General features: G+C 42.3%; 1 protein-coding gene across 1 annotated transcript in view; it reads left to right on the top strand.

Annotated features, from left to right (window-relative positions):
* The window catches only part of GALNT17 (polypeptide N-acetylgalactosaminyltransferase 17), a 453,307-nt gene that overhangs the window by 163,674 nt on the left and 267,125 nt on the right, over positions 1–22,508 (top strand). The window lies entirely within an intron of this gene.

Raw genomic sequence — 22,508 nt, 5'->3', positions numbered from 1 at the left:
ACAGCTTGTTGCAAAAGGACTTCAAGCACATAACAGTGATTCATATCTCTTGGAACTGCAAAGGCTGCGTGAGCAGTTCGGTTAATGGGCAGAAATGTACTTCCAGGATTCTGGCTCCGGGGGTGGGGAGCACATGTCCAGAGACTTATTAGTCATCGTTTTGTCTTCTAGGACTGAATCCAGCAGTGGATGGCCATCTGTTATGGACTGAATGTTTGTGTTCCCCCCGCCCTGCCCAGTTCATATGTTGTGGCCCTAACCCCCATGTGACGGTATTAGGAGGTGGGCTTTTGGAATTAAATAGGATGAGATGAGATCATGGGTTGGGTCCCCATGATGGAATTAATAACCTTTATAAGAAGAGGCAAAGACAAGCACAGTTTGCTCCTTCTCCATCATGTGAGGACACAGCAAGGAGGTGGCTGTCTGCAGGCCCTGACCAAGAACCCAGTCTGCTGGTACACTAATCTTGAACTTCCCAGCCTCCAGAATTCTGATAAGTAAATGTCTGTTGTTTAAGCCACTTGATCTTTCCTATTTTGTTATAGTAGCTCAAACAGACTAAGACATCAGGGAAATTTTGAAAACATGGTCTTATAAAGATGATTGAAGGGATAGATATGTTTAGTCTGGAAAAAAGAAAAAGTGAGGACAGGTCATGATCATGTCTTGAAATATTTGAAAATTACCTGGAAGTGTAATTATTTGCATGATAGACGTAGAAGAGAGCAATAAGACCACTGGGTAGAAGAAACCAAACTACACATTTAAAAAAAAATTCAATTGATTTAAACCAGAAAACAACATCAAAAACAGTTTACTTATTTCTCCCACCCCCTACCCTTTGTCTCTGGCAACCACCAGACTGTTCTCTGTATCTATGAGCTTGGTATGTATGTATGCATGTATGGATGTATGTTTAGGTTTCACATATAAGAGAGATCATACGGTATTTGTCATTCTCCATCTGACTTATTTCACTTATCATAATGCCCTCAAGGTCCATCCATGTTGTCGTAAATGGCAAGATTTCATTCTTTTTTTTATGGCTAATATCCCATTGTATTTATACCTATCTACCTACCTATCTATCTATCTATCTATCTATCTCACAGTTTCTTTATCCATTCACTCATTGATGGACACTTACGTTGTTTCCATATCTTGGCTGTTGGAAGTAATGCTGCAAAATAATTTTGCAAAAGCATGTTGTCATGATGATACCAAGATGAAGAGGCCAAGACCAGCAGTGCAAGCACATTTCAAACCTCTGCTCACGTCACAGCCACTAGCATTATTTATTCTTCAGCTCTGTGACTTCTCCTTGGCACTTCCTTATATTTTCCATCTCTTTGCTTTAGTTCTCATTGTGTTCATTCATTCTTCTCCCCAGTTTGGTGACCTTCTTTATGACCATCACTTGGAACTCTTTATCACGTCAATTACTTATTTCCATTTCATTAAGGTTTCTTCTGAGGTTTTATTTTGTTCTTTCATTTGAAGTGTATTCTTGTGTTTCTTCATTTTGCTTGACTCTCTGTGTAGGTTTCTATACAGTAAGTGAAACCACCACTGCTCCCAGTCTTGAAGGCGTGGTCTTGTGTAGGAGATGAACCTTGTCATTCAGCCCTGCCTGAGCTCTTATCTCTGAAACCTCTGTGCTTGTCCAAGCAGCCTGTTGTATTTTTAATAGCTCCCAGTAATTGAGGCTGCACAAGACCTGTCAGTGTCCCAAAGGGGAGCATCTCGGTACCTAGATTCAGACTGACTAGAAGTCAGATCCTCAGGGATCAGCTTTGAAAAGTGTGCAAATATATACAGTCCTGTGGGACTGAAAGCATAAACCCTGATAGCCACCAGAGCCAGGTCGTCTGGAGGTGTCCCCTGGTGGCAGTTACAAAAACAGGGTCTCCAGATGAGTGTATAAGCTCTCTTCTGGGTGATACCAGGGAGCTATAGCAAGGCAGAGGGAGAGCACCAGAATGGCGTCCACAGCCTACAATCCTTGAGACCACCTCTGTAGGCCACTAAATGTGTGCAATCCTGAAGCCTGCCCCTCAGGTTGAAGCTCCAGGACCGACAAAGTGGACTCCTTCTCAGAAATACTGGGGGGTGTGCCTCAGTCTGCTGTCTGTGCGGTGGCCTGGGGTGGTAGCCTGCCAAGAACCTTCTCTCTGATTCCATAGTCTGTGGGACCCAGTAATGCAGTACCCCTTGCCCCCTGCCACCAAAGGCATGCACTCATGGGGATAACCCCTGGGTGGCAACTGCAAAAACTGGGGCACCAGATATAGAAACCAGGGAACCAGAGGCTTGTAAAACTCCCCTTCAGGAAACACTGGCACTCTAGAGCACAGTAGAGGATGAGTACGAAGATAGCTGCCCCCGGAAGTCTCTAGAAGGGATTACAACCAGCCCTTAGACGCATGTTTAATTAGAATCTTTCCCCTAGGCCACAGTCATGATAATTAGCTAACAGGCCTCCTTCATGGAAAGACTGATTGCTTGGGTCTGTTGCCTGTTACTGCACCCATGGGGTGGGAGCTGTTTAAGAACTCTTTCTTCGTTGTTTACAGCTCTGGAGGACCCATAAGCATAAGCCCCACTGGCCTCCAGAGCCAGCCGATCAAGTGACATCCCCTAGATGAGAGCCACAAAAACTGGGGCACCAGATGTAGGTAAAAGCACTCTTCTGGTAGATACTGGTGCTCTAGAGCAGAGGGAGGGTACAAAGATGGAGCCTGCCAGTCTCAGTCCCTGGAGAGTGTTCTAACAACCTCCTAGATGTGTATTAAACTAGACGCCTACCCTTCAGACCAACACCTCCACATAAACGGTTGAGCCTCCTTCACTTCAAGTCTAGGCGCGATCCATCAGCTGCCTCTTTGCTGGTTCCTGGGATGGGCGAGTCTGAGCTCGTGAGCCTTTAAGAGCGGATTCTCAGATTGCTTCAGTTTTGTGGGTTTCAGGACGCGAGCCCTGTTAGTTTTCAAAGTTAGATGTTTGAGGGCTCCTCTTTCAAGTGTGTGTCTTAAAGGTTGGGATGCCTGATGTGGGGTTCGAACCGTTTGTTCCTCTGGGAGAAACTCTGGGTTTTGAGTTCCCTCCTGATTGTGGGTCACTGTGCCAGGGATGGGGTTTATGGTGTGCCAGCCTCTCCTACCTGCTTCAATGTGGTTTTCCCCTTGTTTGTCCGATGTGTAGTTGTTATTCAGCCAGCTTTCAGGTTCTTAAAAGAGGAAATTGTTCCATATGTAGCTGTAGACTCAGTGTGTCCATGGGAGGAGGTGAGCTCAGGACCTTCCTACCTTGCCATCTTGAACTGAAACTCCAAGTTAAACATTTTTGAAATTTTATCTAGTTGAGCTGTAAACCAGGAATGCCGTGCCTTGCAAGGTGGTGAGTTCATTATTCCTGGAGGAACACAGTACAAACTGGGTGGCCATCTCTCTGGAATTCCTGCACTTGATGGGGCAGGGTGCTGGGGGATTTGATCTCTCTTTCCTTCCAACTCAAGATTGTGAGTCGGAACCCAAGTGTACTATTTGCCTTAGACTTAGAGAATGATTTACTCAGTTCTCTTCCACGAGGAAGCAACTGATGTACTTGAACTCTTATGCCCTCATTGAAGATATTAAGACTAACGTAACCTGTGGACATGATGTCTGGGGAGCACTGAGGATACAGGGCAGAAAATGTCAAAATCAGCATAATAATGCAGATGTCCACAAAAGTCAAGATCTTCATACTAATATATGAACTGGGGAATCAAGAAGGATTTGACATGAGTTCAGCAGTGTTTACCCATTTCTGACGTGTCCCCAGGAAATTTCAGTATCAACACTAGCACGTGGTAATATATTTGGTCAGCTCATCTTACCATGCACTTACTCATTCATTCACTCGCGTTGCTCATCCATCCATTCCTTCATGTGTACAACATGTATGAGGTGCTTACTATGAGCAAGGCTATCCGTAAGACACAGAGATGTCACCCTGTTTGCAAGAAGCCTGTGCCCTTGTGAGTGAACAGTCAAGGACACCTATGATAGGATAGAAGCAAGGCTGTGGTTGAGATTTCTACCAAGGAGCGGCATCTGACTTTCTGGGTTGGGTAGCGCTCAGCAAGGATTTGCGGTGTTGTGTTGAGTAGCAAGGATGACTGGCAGAGGCACTGAGAGGCCGTGGCTGCTTAGAAGCATCAGAAGTGGGTGGGGTAGCTAAAAGGATGCAACAGAGAGGAAGGTGGAGGACGAGGCTGGGCAGGGAGTCAGCTAGTGAGTGGCTTTGTCTATTACATGACAGTTTTTGGATTTTTTTAGGCAGAAGGAATGCACTGATGAATTTTAAGCTTAGTGGTCAGATGTGCATGTTAGAAAGCTCACTTTGCAAGACACAGTGTTAGGAGTTGACCACAATAACTCAAGGAAGAGATGACTTGCATTTGAATCTGGGTGGCGGCAGAAGGGATGGAGAGGAGGAACAGAGTCCAGAGGTGTGAGAAACTAGCGCCAGGGGTCATTTGAGTAATGAATTTGAAATATTATAGTTAGATAGATAAAGTGAATATGTATTATATAGCACAATTTATATAGTTGGCACGTATGTTTAACATTAATATTATATATATATATATGTAATAAAGTGTAATGCTTTGTATCTAATGAACATTTGTCAGTAAAACTAACATTTGTATCCAAAAATGGTGCTTCCACTCTCTCTTTTGGCAGTATTTCCAGATGAGCTTTTCTGTTCCATTGATCCACCTGTCATTTCTTCTTTCATTATCTCACTATCTTTTTTCAAAGTAATTTTTATTGGAGTATAGTTGATTTACAATGTTGTGTTAGTTTCAAATGTACAGCAAAGTACATTTGTACATGTATCTACTGTTTTTTTAGATTCTATTCCCACATAGGTCATTACAGAGTATTGAATAGAGTTCCCTGTGCTATACAGCAGGTTCTTATTAGTTATCTCTTTTATATATAGTAGTGGGTATATGTCAGTCCCAGTCTCCCAATTTATCCCTCCCCCGCTTTCCCCCTTGGTAACCATAAGTTTGTTTTCTCCACCTGGGATTCTATTTCTGTTTTGTAAATAAGTTCATTTGTACCAGTTTTTTAGATTCCACATATGAGCGATAGCATATGATATTTGTCTCTGTCTGACTTACTTAACTCAGTATGACAATCTCTAGGTCCATCCATGTCGCTGCAAATGGCATTATTTCGTTCTTTATTAAATGGCTGTGTAATGTTCCATTATATGTATGTACTCACTATCTTAATAATTAGAGCTTTTCAGTGTGTTTTCCTAGCTGATAGGTTAACTCCCTTCCTGGCTCTTCTTCACACATTCCTCTCTGTCTCTGTGATCATGCTGGCTTCCTCGGGAAGGCCCCCTCACCCTCCCAGGTGTATATGGAATTCCGGAATAAGCCTGGAATTACTGCTCACTATTAAGCTTATGGCTGTGACTTCCTGAGTGTCTGTAAGTTTTATCAGCTTCCAGATGCTTTGACATCGTGTGGGATCTCCCTGGGACTCTGTGACTTTGAGGAGGCGTTGGGGCCTCTGTAGAGACCCCCCAACACACGCTTTCCCAATGGAAGAAGGCCATGCGACATGCTGGGCTCTTTGGCTGCGTGTGTGTTTGTGTGTGTCTGTGTCTGTGCGTGTGTGTGTGTCTGTGTTGGTGGGTGTGGTTTCCCCCACACTAGGCTGTGGCTGCCAAGATGACGAGGAGCTTTATGAGTTGACAAGGCACCAGACTGCATTTTGTTTCTGTCTCTACCCTGGAGTTTGTGCGTCTGTTTTGAGTTGCGTCCCTGTTTCTGAAAGAATAACGCTGGTTATCTGTAAACTCATCAGTTTAAACTATAACCCTGGAGAAAATTATGTCATTAGTTGTATGCAGGGAGGTGGAAAGGTAGCTGCGAGCTGATTTACAACCTTGGCTATGGAGCCTTTGTAGCTTGGGCCAAACCGAAGACAGAGGTGGGCAGAGTGATTTATTCTTGCTGAGTAGTTGTCAAGCCGGGATACCTCGGGACTCCTGGGCTCAGTGTGAGATAGATGAAGCTGCTCCCTCATCCACATGAGGTGTCCTGCAGAAATTTGGTGTTGACTCAACTGCACTAGAAGGGAATCTCTAAAATTTCAGAGGTGGAGGTTATTTTTATTAATTAATATTTAGAAAATGGGGTGGCTATTTGAGAAAGGAATATATAGTTTAGAGCATCTATGCTCTAACCTCTCTGCATCTATATAAATTTCCTTTCCGTCACCATAGCACTTTTTTTTTTAACATCTTTATTGGAGTATAACTGCTTTACAATGGTGTGTTAGTTTCTGCTTTGTAACAAAGTGAATCAGTTATACATATACATATGTCCCCATATCTCTTCCCTCTTGCATCCCCCTCCCTCCCACCCTCCCTAACCATAGCACTTTAATTAGTATTGCTTTATTTCTTAATATCAGATAGGCCCCCCCCTCAGTTTTCTTCTTTTAGAAAAATATCTAAGTTTTATCACCTCTGTGTTCTTCTAGGTTAATTTTAGAACCTTTTGTTATGTTTTAGAAAAAAAATTCCATTTGGAATTACATTAAACCTGTACATTAAAAAGAAATAATGGTATCTTCATAACATTCCATCTTCTAATTAAGAAACATGTCTCCCTCTGCCAGTGTATATGTGTCTCATTTTATCCATTTAGTAAAATTTTATAATTTTCCTCCTATTGGTTAAAGTTATGTCTAAGTGTACTGTCATAGTTGTTGCTTTTACAGATAGAAATTTTTTTACATTTGATACTCTGGTTGGTTATAGCCAAAATACAAAACACTGCCCTGGAAGCACTTAATGTCACTGGCATGGCCATCTTCAAGGTTACCAGGGCCCTTTTCACTGCCAAACCAAATGCCCTTTTCAGGCTTGATTTCCCTGTGACATTCATCAGTGTGGACTCTCTTTTTCTTTATGAATATACACGTACTATAATATGTAGTGGTAATCCCTCTTCTCTTCTCCTAGTAGATGTTTTTCTCATGGGTATTTAATTTTCTTTCTCAACATCACTTTATAATAGATGGCTCCAAGTTCAATCTTCAGATCTCATCCCTACTCATCCATATATACTCAGCCGTTTTTAAGACCTTTCTATGGGTCAGGCACTGGGGTGACCACATCCCTGCCATTAAGTACCTAGACGTGGAACCATAGGACAAGCCTTCCTACGGGACAGGTAAGATGCTGTATCTGTCAGGATCCCAGCAAGAAACAACTGGCACACTCAGAAGGGGTGATTAAAGGGATTTTAGCAAAACATTTACAAAGGTTTGGGCAGAGTTAAGGGAAATCAGCAAGGAATGACCAGGCATGGTGAATTACTCCAAGGCTAGGAACAGAGGAGGAAGCAGTTGCCATGCCAATGCCTAAAGGGGCAGGAAGAGGGAGAGGTTAACAGAACACGGGGTTAGCTCCAAGCCTAGGCTAACCCTAGGAGATACCTGCCTGAACACGACTGTGCCATAGTAGAATTCAGCCTCTACCAAACCACACCGGGTCGGGAGGGAGCTGGGGGATAAATACCCCAACCTCTCTCTCTCCTTGTCCATCCGTTTCCTCAAGGCAGCTCCTGGTGGTTGAGCCCAACCCAAAGCCAGAAGGCGAGGGAACCCATGATGCTGTCTAAATAGGTCTGTCTCCTGGGGCATAAAGCAGAGAAGAAGGGTGGAGAGAAACATGAAGAATATTCAGTAGAGGTGCTATGGGATGGCTGACCTCAGTTTGTCCTTCCTTCTTCCTTACCTTCAGCTTCTTGCCAATAGCATCCCTTGGCTCTGCGGTCTTCAGCTACAGTAACTCAAGAGGCAGCGCCTCCTGAGGGAGAAGAAGGCAATGCTGAGTCCTCTCAGGCCTGGGGCCAAGCAGCCACCCCATTCTCTTCCCTCTTTCCCTCCTTCTCTTTGCCAATAGCAACTTCCATGCCTACACGTGTATGTCAGTCTGCAGCGGCTACAGTTGCTTCTGGCCAAAAAGCAAAGGGCACTTTCAGAAAAGAAGGTTCCCTGGGTGCATGGAGTCATCCCAGCTTGTCCCAGTGGCATCTTCTCCCAGCTAAGTAAGGACCAACTTGAGTCTTGTTGGTGAACTCGAACTGTTATCTATTGTTGCCAACAGTTTCTGGGACCTGCTAAGTAAGCACATTAAAATGCAAGTGAAAATTTTTGCTGCTTTGTTGAACCTTTCTGGCAGATTCAGTTGGGGGGAAAATGGAACACATGGACCACAAAATATATAATTCATAGTTGTCACATTGTACTCTGAGGAATGATCTTTTTTGAGGCTGCTAAGTGGGTGCCTTTCATCATGGAAGAAATAATGCCACAGAAAGGGAAAGAAAATCTCACTTGGGAGGTGGCGTTCCCCATGTGTCCTTGGTAGGATTCGCCTGCATTCCTAGACTTAATTCCTATGCCATTTTGTAATAAATTCCCTCCCTGGCCCCTCTGCCTGCATTGGAAAGGCTGTCCGTGGGAGCATGCTGGGCAAACACAGCTGAGATGCATTTTAGCTCCGAGGTGGCATTTTATGACCTGGGATTGGAAGCTATCTATTTAGACTGGACGAAAGAAATGCTGTATTGTCAAGGGGAGAAAAAGGTGTGCACAGATGAAATAAGAGGAAGAATCAGATGTTTTCCACCGAAGCTGCTGAGTTAAGTTGAAGGTCAATCCTGCTCCGTTTGGGCAGTCTTTCTTCTTGACCTTGGGCTCCATTCTGGCAAGAAAACCGCAGAAGGCTGAGTTTCTGGTTTTCAAGAAGAGACTGCAAATATTGGGGAGGGAAAAGGGAAACCCAGGGTGAATGATCAAAAGCAGACAAAACGAGGAGAAAAACCCACTGTCAGTAGTCTCTTTATCATCTTCTAAAATTATGTAATATTTCACACATCATATATATCACGTATGTGCCAGGTGATAATTATATAATGAATACTAGCCGTGTCTCCCTCCCAGCTTTACAATGGAGCCTTACCAGGATCTTGAGGTCCTTTGGGTGTCCTTCTCCCGTCATAATCCACGCTCTTTTTTACTGCTGTTTATAGTTTCAGTACGTAGATTTTTATTTCTAAACTATATTTTGATTACTTTTTGAAAATTTGTATAAATGGAATTCTATACATTTTTAAAACATCTTTATTGGAGTATAATTGCTTTACAACGATGTGTTAGTTTCTGCTGTGTAACAAAGTGAATCAACTATACATATACATATATCCCCATATCCCCTCCCTCTTGCATCTCCCTCCCACCCTCCCTATCCCACCCCTCTAGGGGGACATGAAGCACCAAGCTGATCTCCCTGTGCTATGTGGCTGCTTCCCACTAGCTATCTACTTTACATTTGATAGTATATATAAGTCCATGCCACTCTCTCACTTCATCCCAGCTTACCCTTCCCCCTCCCTGTGTCCTCAAATCCATTTTCTATGTCTGCATCTTTATTCCTGTCCTGCCCCTATGTTCTTCAGAACCTTTTTTTTTTAGATTCCATTTATATGTGTTAGCATACGGTATTTGTTTTTTGCTTTCTGACTTACTTCACTCTGTATGAGTCTCTAGGTCCACCCACCTCGCTACAAATAACTCAATTTCGTTTCTTTTTATGGCTGCGTAATATTCCATTGTATATATGTGCCACATCTTCTTTATCCATTCATCTGTCAATGCATAGTTAGGTTGCTTCCATGTCCTGGCTATTGTAAATAGAGCTGCAATGAACATTGTATATGACTCTTTTTGAATTATGGTTTTCTCAGGGTATATGCCCAGTAGTGGGATTGCTGGGTTGTATGGTAGCTCTATTTTTAGTTTGGTAGCTTTTAGTTATGGTAGTTCTATTTTTAGTTTTTTGAGGACCCTCCATACTGTTCTCCACAGTGGCTGTATTAATTTATATTCCCACCAACAGTGCAAGAGGGTTCCCTTTTCTCCACACCCTCACCTGCATTTATTGTTTTCAGGTTTTTTGATGGTGGCCATTCTGACCGGTATGAGGTGATACCTCATTGTAGTTTTGATTTGCATTTCTCTAATGATTAGTTATGTTGAGCATTCTTTCATGTGTTTGTTGGCAATCTGTATATCTTCTTTGGAGAAATGTCTATTTACGTCTTCTGCCCATTTTGGATTGGGTTGTTTGCTTTTTTTGATATTGAGCTGCATGAGCCGCTTGTATATTTTGGAGATTAATCCTTTGTCAGTTGCTTCGTTTGCAAATATTTTCTCCCATTCTGAGGGTTATCTTTTCGTCTTGTTTATGGTTTCATTTTTTGTGCAAATGCTTTTAAGTTTCATTAGGTCCCATTTGTTTTTGTTTTTATTTCCATTTCTCTAGGAGGTGGGTCAAAAAGGATCTTGCTGTGATTTATGTCATAGAGTGTTCTGCCTATGTTTTCCTCTAAGAGTTTTATGGTGTTTGGCCTTCCATTTAGGTCTTTAATCCATTTAGAGTTTATTTTTGTGTATGGTGTCAGGGAGTGTTCTAATTTCATTCTTTTACATGTAGCTGTCCAGTTTTCCCAGCACCACTTATTGAAGAGGCTATCTTCTCCATTGTGTATTCTTGCCTCCTTTATCAAAGATAAGGTGACCATATGTGCGTGGGTTTATCTCTGGGCTTTCTATCCTGTTCCATTGATCTACATTTCTGTTTTTGTGCTCCTGAAGTCCAGGAGCCCGATTCCTCCAGCTCCGTTTTTCTTTCTCAAGACTGCTTTGGCTATTCGGAATCTTTTGTGTTTCCATACAAATTGTGAATTTTTTTGTTCCAGTTCTGTGAAAAATGCCAATGATAGTTTGATGGAGATTGCATTGAATTTGTAGATTGCTTTGGGTAGTATAGTCATTTTCACAATGTTAATTCTTCCAATCCAAGAATATTGTCTATCTTTCCATCTGTTTGTATCATCTTTAATTTCTTTCATCTGTGTCTTATAATTTTCTGCAGGTCTTTTGTCTCCTTAGGTAGGTTTATTCCTAGGTATTTTATTCTTTTTGTTGCAATGGTAAATGGGAGTGTTTTCTTAATGTCTCTTTCAGATTTATTGTCATCAGTGTATAGGAATGCAAGAGATTTCTGTGCATTAATTTTTTATCCTGCTACTTTACCAAATTCATTGATTAGCTCTAGTAGCTTTCTGGTAGCATTTTTAGGATTCTCTACGTATACTATCATTCATCTGCAAGCAGTAACAGTTTTACTTCTTCTTTTCTGATTTGGATTCCTTTTATTTCTTTTTCTTCTGTGATTGCTGTGGCTAAAACTTCCAAAACTGTGTTGAATAATAGTGGTGAGAGTGGGCAACCTTGTCTTGTTCCTGATCTTAGTGGAAATGGTTTCAGTTTTTCACCCTTGAGAACGATGTTGGCTGTGGGTTTGTCATATATGGCCTTTATTATGTTGAGGTAGGTTCCCTCTATGCCCACTTTCTAGAGAATTTTTATCATAAATGGATGTTGAATTTTGTCAAAAGCCTTTTCTGAATCTATTGAGATGATCATATGGTTTTTCTTCTTCAATTTGTTAATATGGTGTATCACATTGATTGATTTGCGTATATTGAAGAATCCTTGCATTCCTGGAATAAACCCCACTGGATCATGGTGTATGATCCTTTTAATGTGCTGTTAGATACTGTTTGCTAGTATTTTGTTGAGGATTTTTGCATCTGTGTTCATCAGTGATATTGGCTTGTAGTTTTCTTTTTTTGTGGCATCTTTGGTTTTGGTATCAGGGTGATGGTGGCCTTGTAGAACGAGTTTGGGCGTGTTCCTCCCTCTGCTATATATTGGAAGAGTTTGAGAAGGATAGGTGTTAGCTCTTCTCTAAATGTTTGATAGAATTCGCCTGTGAAGCCATCTGGTCCTGGGCTTTTGTTTGTTGGAAGATATTTAATCACAGTCTCAATTTCAGTGCTTGTGATTGGTCTGTTTATATTTTCTATTTCCCCCTGGTTCAGTCTCAGAAGGTTGTGCTTTTCTAAGAATTTGTCCATTTCTTCATATAGTTGCTTGTAGTAATCTCTCATGATCCTTTGTATTTCTGCATTGTCAGTTGTTTCTTCACCTTTTTCATTTCTATTTCTATTGATTTGAGACTTCTCCCTTTTTTTCCTGATGAGTTGGGCTAATGGTTTATCTATTTTGTTTATCTTCCCAAAGAACCAGCTTTTAGTTTTATTGATCTTTGCTCTTGTTTCCTTCATTTCTTTTTCTTTTATTTCTGATCTTGTCTTTATGATTTCTTTCCTTCTGCTAACTTTGGGGTTTTTTTGTTCTTCTTTCTCTGATTGCTTTAGGTGTAAGGCTAGGTTGGTTATTTGAGATGTTTCTTGTTTCTTGAGGTAGGATTGTATTGCCGTAAACTTCCCTCTTAGAACTGCTTTTGCTGCATCCCATAGATTTTGGGTCTTAGTGTTTTCATTGTCATTTGTTTCTAGGTATTTTTTGATTTTCTCTTTTTTTTAATTTAATTTAATTTATTTTTTTACACAGCAGGTTCTTATTAGTTATCCATTTTACACATATTAGTGTATATATGTCAATCCCAATCTCCCAGTTTATCACACCACCGCCACCAGATTTCCTCAGTGATCTCTTGGTTATTTAGTAGTGTATTGTTTCGCCTCCATGTGTTTGTATTTTTTACACATTTTTCCCTGTAATTTATATCTAGTCTCATAGCGTTGTGGTCGGAAAAAATACTTGATACGATTTCCATTTTCTTAAATTTACCAGGCCTTGATTTGTGACCCAAGATATGATCTGTCCTGGAGAATGTTCCATGAGCACTTGAGAAGAAAGTGTAATCTGCTGTTTTGGATGGAATGTCCTATAAATATCAATTAAGCCCATCTTGTTTAATGTATCATTTAAAGCTGTGTTTCCTTATTTATTTTCATTTTGGATGATCTGTCCATTGGTGAAAGTGGGGTGTTAAAGTCCCCTACTATGATTGTGTTGCTGTTGAGATCCCCTTTTATGGCTGTTAGCATTTGCCTTATGTATTGAGGTGCTCCTATGCTGGGTGCATAAATATTTATAATTGTTATATCTTCTTCTTGAATTGATCCCTTGATCATTATGTAGTGTCCTTCAGTGTCTCTTGTAATAGTCTTTATTTTAAATTCTATTTTGTCTGATATGAGAGTTGCTACTCCAGCTTTCTTTTGATTTCCATTTGCTTGGAATATCTTTTTCCATCCCGTTACTTTCAGTCTGTTTGTGTCCCTAGGTCTGAAGTGGGTCTCTGGTAGACAGCATATATATGGGTCTTATTTTTGCTTCCCTTTAGCCAGTCTGTGTCTTTTGGTGGGAGCATTTAATCCATTTACATTTAAGGTACTTATCGATATGTATGTTCCTATTACTATTTTCTTAATTCCTTTGGGTTTGTTATTGTAAGTCTTTTCCTTCTCTTGTGTTTCCTGCCTAGAGAAGTTCCTTTAGCATTTGTGGTAGAGCTGGTTTGGTGGTGCTGAATTCTCTTAGCTTTTGGTTTTCTGTAAAGGTTTTAATTTCTCCGTCAAATCTGAATGAGATCCTTGCTGGGTAGAGTAATCTTGATTGTAGGTGTTTCCCTTTTATCACTTTAAATACGTCCTGCCACTCACTTCTGGCTTGCAGAGTTTCTGCTGAAAGATCAGCTGTTAACCTTATGGGGATTCCCTTTTATGTTAATTGTTGCTTTTCCCTTGCTGCTTTTAATATTTTTTGTTTGCATTTAATTTTTGATAGTTTGATGAATATGTGTCTTGGCATGTTTCTCCTTGGATTTATCCTGTATGGGACTCTCTGTGCTTCCTGGTCTTGATTGAATATTTCCTTTCCTGTATTAGGGAAGTCTTCAACTGTAATCCCTTCAAATATTTTCTGAGTCCCTTTTTCTTTCTCTTCAACATCTGGAACCCCTATAATTCAAATGTTGGTGTGTTTAATGTTGTCCCAGAGGTCTCTGAGACTGTCCTCAATTCTTTTCATTCTTTTTTCTTTTTTCTGCTCTGCAGTAGTTATTTCCACTATTTTATCTTCCAGGTCACTTATCCGTTCTTCTGCCTCAGTTATTCTGCTACTGTTTCCTTCTAGAGAATTTTTAATTTCCTTTATTGTGTTGTTCATCATTGTTTGTTTGCTCTAGTTCTTCTAGGTCCTTGTTAAACGTTTCTTGTATTGTCTCCATTCTATTTCCAAGGTTTTGGATCATCTTTACTATCATTACTCTGAATTCTTTTCTCAGGTAGGCTGCCTATTTCCTCTTCATTCCTTCGGTCTGGTGGGATTTTACCTTGCTCCTTCATCTGCCGTGTGTTTCTCTGTCTTCTCATTTTGCTTAACTTACTGTGTTTGAGGTCTCCTTTTTGCAGGCTGCCCCCAGTTGTTCCCGTTGTTTTTGGTGTCTGTCCCCAGTGGCTAAGGTTGGTTCAGTGGATTGTGCAGGCTTCCTGGTGGAGGGGACTGGTGTCTGTGCTCTGGTGGGTGAGGCTGGATCTTGTCTTTCTGGTGGGCAGGACCACGTCCGGCGGTGTGTTTTGGGGTGTCTTTGACCTTATTATGATTTTAGGCAGCCTCTCTGCTAATGGGTGGGGTTGTGTTTGTGTCTTGCTAGTTGTTTGGCATAGGGTGTCCAGCACTGTAGCTTGCTGGTTATTGAGTGGAGCTGGGTCTTAGCATTGAGTTGGAGATCTCTGGGAGAGCATTCACCGTTTGATATTACGTGAGGCCAGGAGGTCTCTGACAGACCAGTGTCCTGAACTCGGCTCTCCTACCTCAGAGGCTCAGGCCTGACACCCGGCCAGAGCACCAAGACCCTGTCAGCCACACGACTGAGAAGAAAATGGAGAAAAAAAAAAAGAACGAACAAAAGAAAAATAAATAAATAAAATAATAAAGTTATTAAAATAGAAAAAAGTTATTAAAAATAAAAAAGTAATTTAAAAAAAGAGAGAAAGAAAGAAGAGAGCAACCAAATCAGAAACAAATCCACAAATGATAACAAGCACTAAAAACTATACTAAAAAAAACCCCCCCAAAACCCCAGATAGAACCCTAGGACAAATGGCAAAAGCAAAGCTATACAGACAAAATCACACACAGAAGCATACACTTACACACTCACAAAAAGAGAAAAAGGAAAAAAAAAGTATATATATAAAAGGAAGAGAGCAACCAAATCAATAAACAAATCTACCAGTGTTAATAATTTCTAAATACTAAACTAAGATAAACATAAAACCAGAAACCAGTCAGTCGCGTACAGCCAACCCCTAGTCTACTGTGGCTCTCAAAGTCCACCGCCTCAATTTTGGGTTGACTCGTTGCCTATTCAGGTATTCCACAGATGCAGCGTACATCAAGTTGATTGTGGAGATTTAATCTGCTGCTCCTTAGGCTGCTGGGAGAATTTTCCCTTTCTCTTCTTTGTTCGCACAGTTCCCGGGACTCAGCTTTGGATTTGGCCCTGCCTCTGCGTGTAGGTTGCCGGAGGGCATCTGTTCTTCCCTCAGACAGGATGGGGTTAAAGGAGCCGCTGATTCGGGGGCTCCGGCTCACTCAGGCTGGGGGAGGGAGGGGTATGGATGCGGGGCGGGCCTGCGGCGGCAGAGGCCGGCGTGACGTTGTACCAGCCTGAGGCGCACCGTGCGTTCTCCCGGGGAAGTTGTACCTGGATCACGGGCCCCTGGCAGTGGCGGGCTGCACAGGCTCCTGGGGGGTGTGGTTAGTGATCTGTGCCCGCACACAGGCTTCTTGGTGGCTGCAGTAGCAGCCCTAGCATCTCATGCCCATCTCTGGTGTCCACGCTGATAGCTGCGGCTCGCGCCCGTCTCTGGAGCTCGTTTAGGCGGTGCTCTGAATCCCCTCTCCTCGCGCACTGTGAAACAATGGTCTCTTGACTCTTAGCCAGTTCCAGACCTTTTCCCAGACTCCCCCCCGGCTAGCTGTGGCACACTAGCCCCCTCAGGCTGTGTTCATGCAGCCGACCCCAGTCCCTTCCCTGGGATCTGACCTCTGAAGCCTGAGCCTCAGCTCCAGCCCCAACCCGTCCCGCCAGGTGAGCACACAAGCCTCTCGGGCTGGTGAGTGCCGGTCGGCACCGATCCTCTGTGCGGGAATCTCTCCGCTTTGCCCTCTGCACCCCTGTTGCTGCGCTCTCCTCTTTGGCTCCTAAGCTTCCCCGCCCCACCACCCTCGTCTCCACCAGTGAAGGGGCTTCCTAGTGTGTGAAAACCTTTCCTCCTTCACAGCTCCCTCCCAGAGGTGCAGGTTGTATCCCTATTCTTTTTTCTCTGTTTTTCCTTTATTTGTTGTTGTTTTTTTGTTTTTTGTGATACGCGGGCCTCTCACTGCTGTGGCCTCTCCCATTGCAGAGCACAGGCTCCGGACGCGCAGGCTCAGTGGCCACGGCTCATGGGCCCAGCTGCTCCGCGGCATGTGGGATCTTCCCGGACCGGGGCACAAACCCATGTCCCCTGCATCGGCAGGCGGACTCTCAACCACTGTGCCACCAGGGAAGCCCTGTTTTTCCTTTTTTCTTTTGCCCCACCCAGGTACGTGGGGAGGTTTTTGCCTTTTGGGAAGTCTGAGGTCTTCTTCCATCATTCAGTAGGTGTTATGTAGGAGTTGTTCCACATGTAGATGTAGTTTTGATGTATTTGTGGGGAGGAAAGTGATCTCCACATCTTACTTGTCTGCCATCTTGAAGGCGCCCCTCAATTCTGTGCATTTTTGATGCTAGCTCTTTACATGAAGTCTATGAGATTTATCTGTTTATCTGCAAGTCATTCATTCTCATTGCTGTATAGTATTCCTTTTTAATGAGTGTATTACCGTTTATTTACCATTCTTCATTGTATTTTGAACACTGGATTCTTCCTTCCTACAAAATTTCCTGGGCGGAGTATTTGTGTGTTTGTTCGGAGCTGGGTGGAATGTCTTATTCTGTCTCCATTACTTTTGGATGGTCAAATAATTAATCCTTATAAGCCTCCATTTTTTCATCTCTAAAGTGATCATGGTAGGGCTTCCCTGGTGGCACAGTGGTTGAGAGTCCGCCTGCCGAATCGGGGGACGTGGGTTCGTGCCCCGGTCCGGGAGGATCCCACATGCCGCGGAGCGGCTGGGCCCGTGAGCTGTGGCCGCTGGGCCTGCGCGTCCGGAGCCTGTGCTCCGCGGCGGGAGAGGCCACAACAGTGAGAGGCCTGCGTACCACAAAAAAAAAAAGAAAAGAAAAAAAAAAAAAGAAGTAAAGTGATCATGGTAATATCTACCCTGCCTGCCTAAGAGAAAAATGGATACAAAAGCATTTAAAAAATTTAAAGCCTAAACAACAGTCAACAGTGGGTGAGGAGAGAGTGGTCAAGTGGATTTATGAAGACGGCAGAAAGTTTAAGCACTTGGTTGGTATTGAGATGTTTCTCCATCCTTTTAAGTCTTCCTTCCTTGAAGTCTTGAGCTTCAAAGGAAGCTTCAGTGAGAGCACATGCATGCAGAGTGCAGAAGTAGTAAGTCGTAAAGTATGCAACTCCTCCTGTAGATATGGCAGAAGCATAAGAGGGCGTGTGGCCAGAGAACACTTCCTGAGCATCGTCTCTTTGTTCTTGCTACTCAACATCTTGGCCCTCCCACTCCTTACAATGGCTACGGTCCCCTCCAAACTGATAGCTGCGAGGGTTCATGTTTTGGGCCTCCTCTACCTTCTGAACCTCCATGCCCAAGTGTTTCAGCTCCCCACTGGACATATGATCCTATCTGAATGTCCCATGAATGCTCCATATACCACATGTAGAGAGTAGAATGCATCTTCTCGAGCTTTCTTCTGTGTGCCCTGTTTTGTGCGTGATATTGCCACTCGCTGGAAACCCCAAGCTCACTCACGTATTCCTTCTCTCTCACCCTAACTCGTGTCTGTCTCCTGCCTTGTGATGATATCTCTTAAATGTTTCTCAAATCTCTCCTCTCTTTTTGATCACCACCACTCACACCTTAACGTGATGCCCCTTCTATCCTGGTCTGGGCTGCTGCAACAGCTCCAGGACTAATCTCCTTATCTGTCACAGAGACCAGGTTTTATCCTCCCTTGTATCTCTAACTATATCCAGAACTCAGGTCTCAGCTTCCTTGAACAGCTGCAGAACCTTAAAGTTACCACGTTCTCAGATTCAGTGTCCTTATTTGTCAAACAGAGATCATTATCATACCTTCCTCATGAGGTTTTCAAAAGATTAGGTGAAACAGTGGTAGAATATATGTCAAGCACTTAGCAGGGTGCTTCCCAGCACGCAACAGATTCTCAATTAATGGTAGTTGGCCTTACTGTTAGTTCCTGGGGTCTGTCCTTGTGCTATCTACCTTCTAGGTAAGAATTGTAAATTGTGCCTCAGATCATGTTACTTTCCTTCTCCATGCTTTAGGTACCTTGTCACGTACAGATAAAATCTAACCTCAAGGGCACCAAGGCTGCATAATGAATCTTGTGGGCCCTAAGCACTTTGGCCTTCACAGAAAAACAATAAAACAACAATTTAAAAGAGTATTAAAAATCTTATTTGATAACCGTGTCTTTCTGATTTTAAAAGAAATTTAAACATCTTCCTGAACCCTTAAAAATACTGGGGGACCTAGGCACTGTGTTTACTGTGATGAATAGATAAGTCCTCCCTCAAGGGACCATGTACCTTCTCTCTCTCTCTCTTTTTATCCCCAGTCTTGCTGATGTTATTTCCTCCCACCCAACTTTTTTTCTTTTAGTTTCTCTCTCTCTCTCTCTTTCCTCCCTCCCTCCCTCCCTTCATTCCTTCCTTTCTTCCTTCCTTCCTCTCTCTCTCCATCCGTCCGTTACTCCTTTCTTCCTTGATGTCTTTCTTCTGTTTCATTAGTTTTTGTTCTTTTGTTTATTATTGCTTTCTTTGGGCTTCCTCTCTTTTTTTTCTAATTCCTTGGGTTAGATGCTTACCTTATTATCAGTTCTTCCTTTCCCCCCCTTAATATACGCATTTATGTAGTTACTTCCAAGTATTGCATTAGCACGATCCTACAAGCTTTGAGATGTACTGTTTCATGTTCTGTTAGTTTCATGTAACTTCTAATGGCAATATGATTAATTATTTGACCCACATTTTTTTTTTTTTTTTTTTTTTTTTTTTGCGGTACGCGGGCCTCTCACTGTTGTGGCCTCTCCCGTCGCGGAGCACAGGCTCCGGATGCGCAGGCTCAGCAGCCATGGCTCACGGGCCCAGCCGCTCCGCGGCATGTGGGATCCTCCCGGACCGGGGCACGAACCCGTGTCCCCTGCATCGGCAGGCGGACTCTCAACCACTGCGCCACCAGGGAAGCCCTGACCCACATTTTTTTAGAAGTCTTTTAAAACTGCCCAAATGTGTGAATCCTTTGTGGTATTTTTATTGTTGGGTTCTGTTTTTTATTGCTTTATGTTCAAAGATGATCTGTAAGCTAGACTGAGACTTGTTTGTGGCCTGTCAATTGTTTAAATGTTCCATATACTCTTGTAGAGAATATACGATTATTAGAAAGTCAGGTACAATGTCCATTAGATCAAACATCTTAATTTTGTTGTTCAGTTCTACCGTATCTTTGCTAAATTTTTGTCCTTATCTGTTCAGTACTGAGAGATATGTTAATATTTCCCACTATGATTGTGGATTTGTTAATTTCTTCTTGTAATGTGGTCCATTTTTGCTTTATGTAATTTGAAGCTATGTTGTTAGGTGCTTGGTAGTTTGTAATTCCTAAGAGCTTCTGGTGGATTGTTAACTTTTATCATTATGTAACGACCTTCTTCATCCCCATAAGGCTGTTTGCCCTAAAGTCTGTTTTTATCTGATGTTTATAGAGTGATTCCAGCTTTCTTTTGGTTAGTATTGTCATGGTCTATATTTTCTTTATCCAATTCCACTCTGTTTTTTAATATTGATTGTATTCATTTTGTGTAGTTACTATAACCAATGACCATAATCTTGATGGCCTAAAACAACAGAAATGTTTTCTCTCACAGTTTGAGGCTAGAATTCTGAAATCAAGATGTTGGCCGAGCCATGCTTTCTCTGAAGGGTCTAGGAAGTAATCCTCCCTTTCCTTTTCCTAGCTTCTGGGAGGTGTTAGCAATCCTGGGCATTGCTTGGCTTGCAGCTGTATCCTTCAATACCTGTTGTCAAATGACCTTCTTCCCTCTGTGTATCTGTGTTTCTATCTCTAAATTTTTCTCATATGAGTACACCAGTTATATTAATTTGATTACATATGCAAAACCCCTATTTCCAAATAAGGTCATACTCATAGGTTCAGAGTAGACAGGGGGCCACTGATCAACTCAGTACCTTCATAATGAGAAATTATGAAACATTTAAGGCGTACGAAAGGTCCCGTATTCTGTGCACGTTTGAGCTCCAAAACGCCAGCCTTCAGTTAATGAGCAATGCATCCTTTACCCCATCCCAGCAGATAGAGTCTCAGCTCTGATTATAACTTACCTCTGGGTGTTTCCTTTAACTTATTGCAAGCTCAGCTATGCATTTACAGTATTAAAAAATTTTTCATTCAGAATTTCTAGGTAGTTTATTGGAAAGTTTTCCTGTTGTTTTAGCCTTCCATCTTGCTGGAAATAGAATTGTCTATCATAAGTGGGTTTTTAAAAATAGCTTTATTGAGATTTTTTTCACATGATATCATTCATCCACTGAACGTGTACAATTTAGTGGCTTTTAGTATATTCACAAAGTTGTGCAAACATCACCACACTCTGTTTCTGGAACATTTCCATCGCCCAAAAAGACACTCGATACACATTAGCAGTCACTCCCCATTCCCTCCCCAAATACCCACCACCCTAAGCAGATACAGATCTACTTTCTATCTCTATAGATGTGCCTATTCTGTGCATTTCAGGTAAACAGAACCATACGGTATGTGGTCTTTCCTGTCCAGCATTATTTCTTCGGCATGTTTTCAAGGTTCACTCGTGTTGCATATATCACTACAGACAGTCCCTGACTTTCAGTGGTTCGATTTATGATTTTTTTGACTTTATGATGGTACAAAAGTGATAAGCATTCAGTAGAAACCATACTTTGAATTTTGATCTTTTCCTGAGCCAGCAGTATGCAGTACGGTACTGTCTTATGGTGCTGGGCAGTGGCAGCGAGCCACAGCGCCCAGTCAGTCATGTGACATGAAGGTAAACAACCAACACACTTACAACCATTTTGTACCCATGCAACCATTCTGTTTTACACTTTCAGTACAGTATTCAATAAATTCCATGAGATATTCAACACTCTTTATTATAAAACATGCTTTGTGTTAGAATGAGTTTGCCCAACTGTAGGTAAGTGTTCTGAGCACGTTTAAGGGAGGCTAGGCTAAGCTATGATGTTTGGTAGGTTAGATGTTTTAAATGCATTTTCAACTTACGATATTTTCAACTTATGATGGGTTTATCGGGATGTAACTCTTTTGTAAGTTGAGGAAGATCTGTACTTTTTTAAAAAGATAGTTTTTTTATTGCCAGATAATATCACATTGCGTGGATGTACCACATTTTGTTTTATTCACTTATCAGTTGATAGACACAGCTAATATGAATAATGCTTCTATGAGCATTTGTGTACAAGTTTTCAAGTGGGCATATCTTTTCATTTCTCTAGGGTAAAAAATGGAACTGCTGGATCATACGGGAAAACTACGCTTAGCATTTTGAAGAACTGCCAAAGTATTTTCCAAAGTAGCCGCACCATTGTGCATTCCCACTAGTAATGTCCTGTCGGGAGTGATTTTAAAATCCAACACAGGTGTCTGTACTCGACCTGGGATGAGTCCTTACAGATTTTGGAGCACAGTGAAGGTGGCGTTATTGGAATGGTTGGTGCACGGTGATGTGGCATGAGAGATTAAAGACCAGGAAGCAGGTCACTTCTTGTGACCAGGAAGTGTTGGAGTAATCCAGTTGTCAGTTGATGGTTCCTCTGTTGGGCTGGTGGAGGGCAGAAAAGATGTCAAGGGTTCCCGAAAAACACCATGGACGGTGGAAATGATTCTCAGGTAGCGAAATGATGTTCACTTGAGACCAATCCTGAGATGCTTGCTGAACCTTTCCTTTTTGATTTTATATCACAGAAAATAAATTTTTATTTTCAGAGAAGCAGGAAACGGAACACAGGTGTTGCCATTATGGGGTGGAGGCGCATCCTGTGACCGGAGCAGGTTTACTGGCCTTTGACTTACTTGAGGATGCCTTCCTGGGAGTCTGTGGTCCTCCTAGGCTTTGTGGTCTGCCCTCCATGAAAGCCGAGGATGCTTTTTACATCTCTGGTCCATGGTCTTCCTGCCCGTGGCAGGAAGTGGGGTGTGTGTGTGCAGACGCCTGACGGTGAACGGGGTAGCTTGAGCGTTTGAAATAGCAAAAGAGAATGAGAGCCCTTAACAGCA

This window comes from Phocoena sinus, chromosome 15 (genome assembly GCF_008692025.1).
Source record: "Phocoena sinus isolate mPhoSin1 chromosome 15, mPhoSin1.pri, whole genome shotgun sequence".
NCBI classification, from domain to species: Eukaryota; Metazoa; Chordata; class Mammalia; order Artiodactyla; family Phocoenidae; genus Phocoena; species Phocoena sinus.
This window is presented reverse-complemented; position numbering and strand designations above follow the sequence as displayed.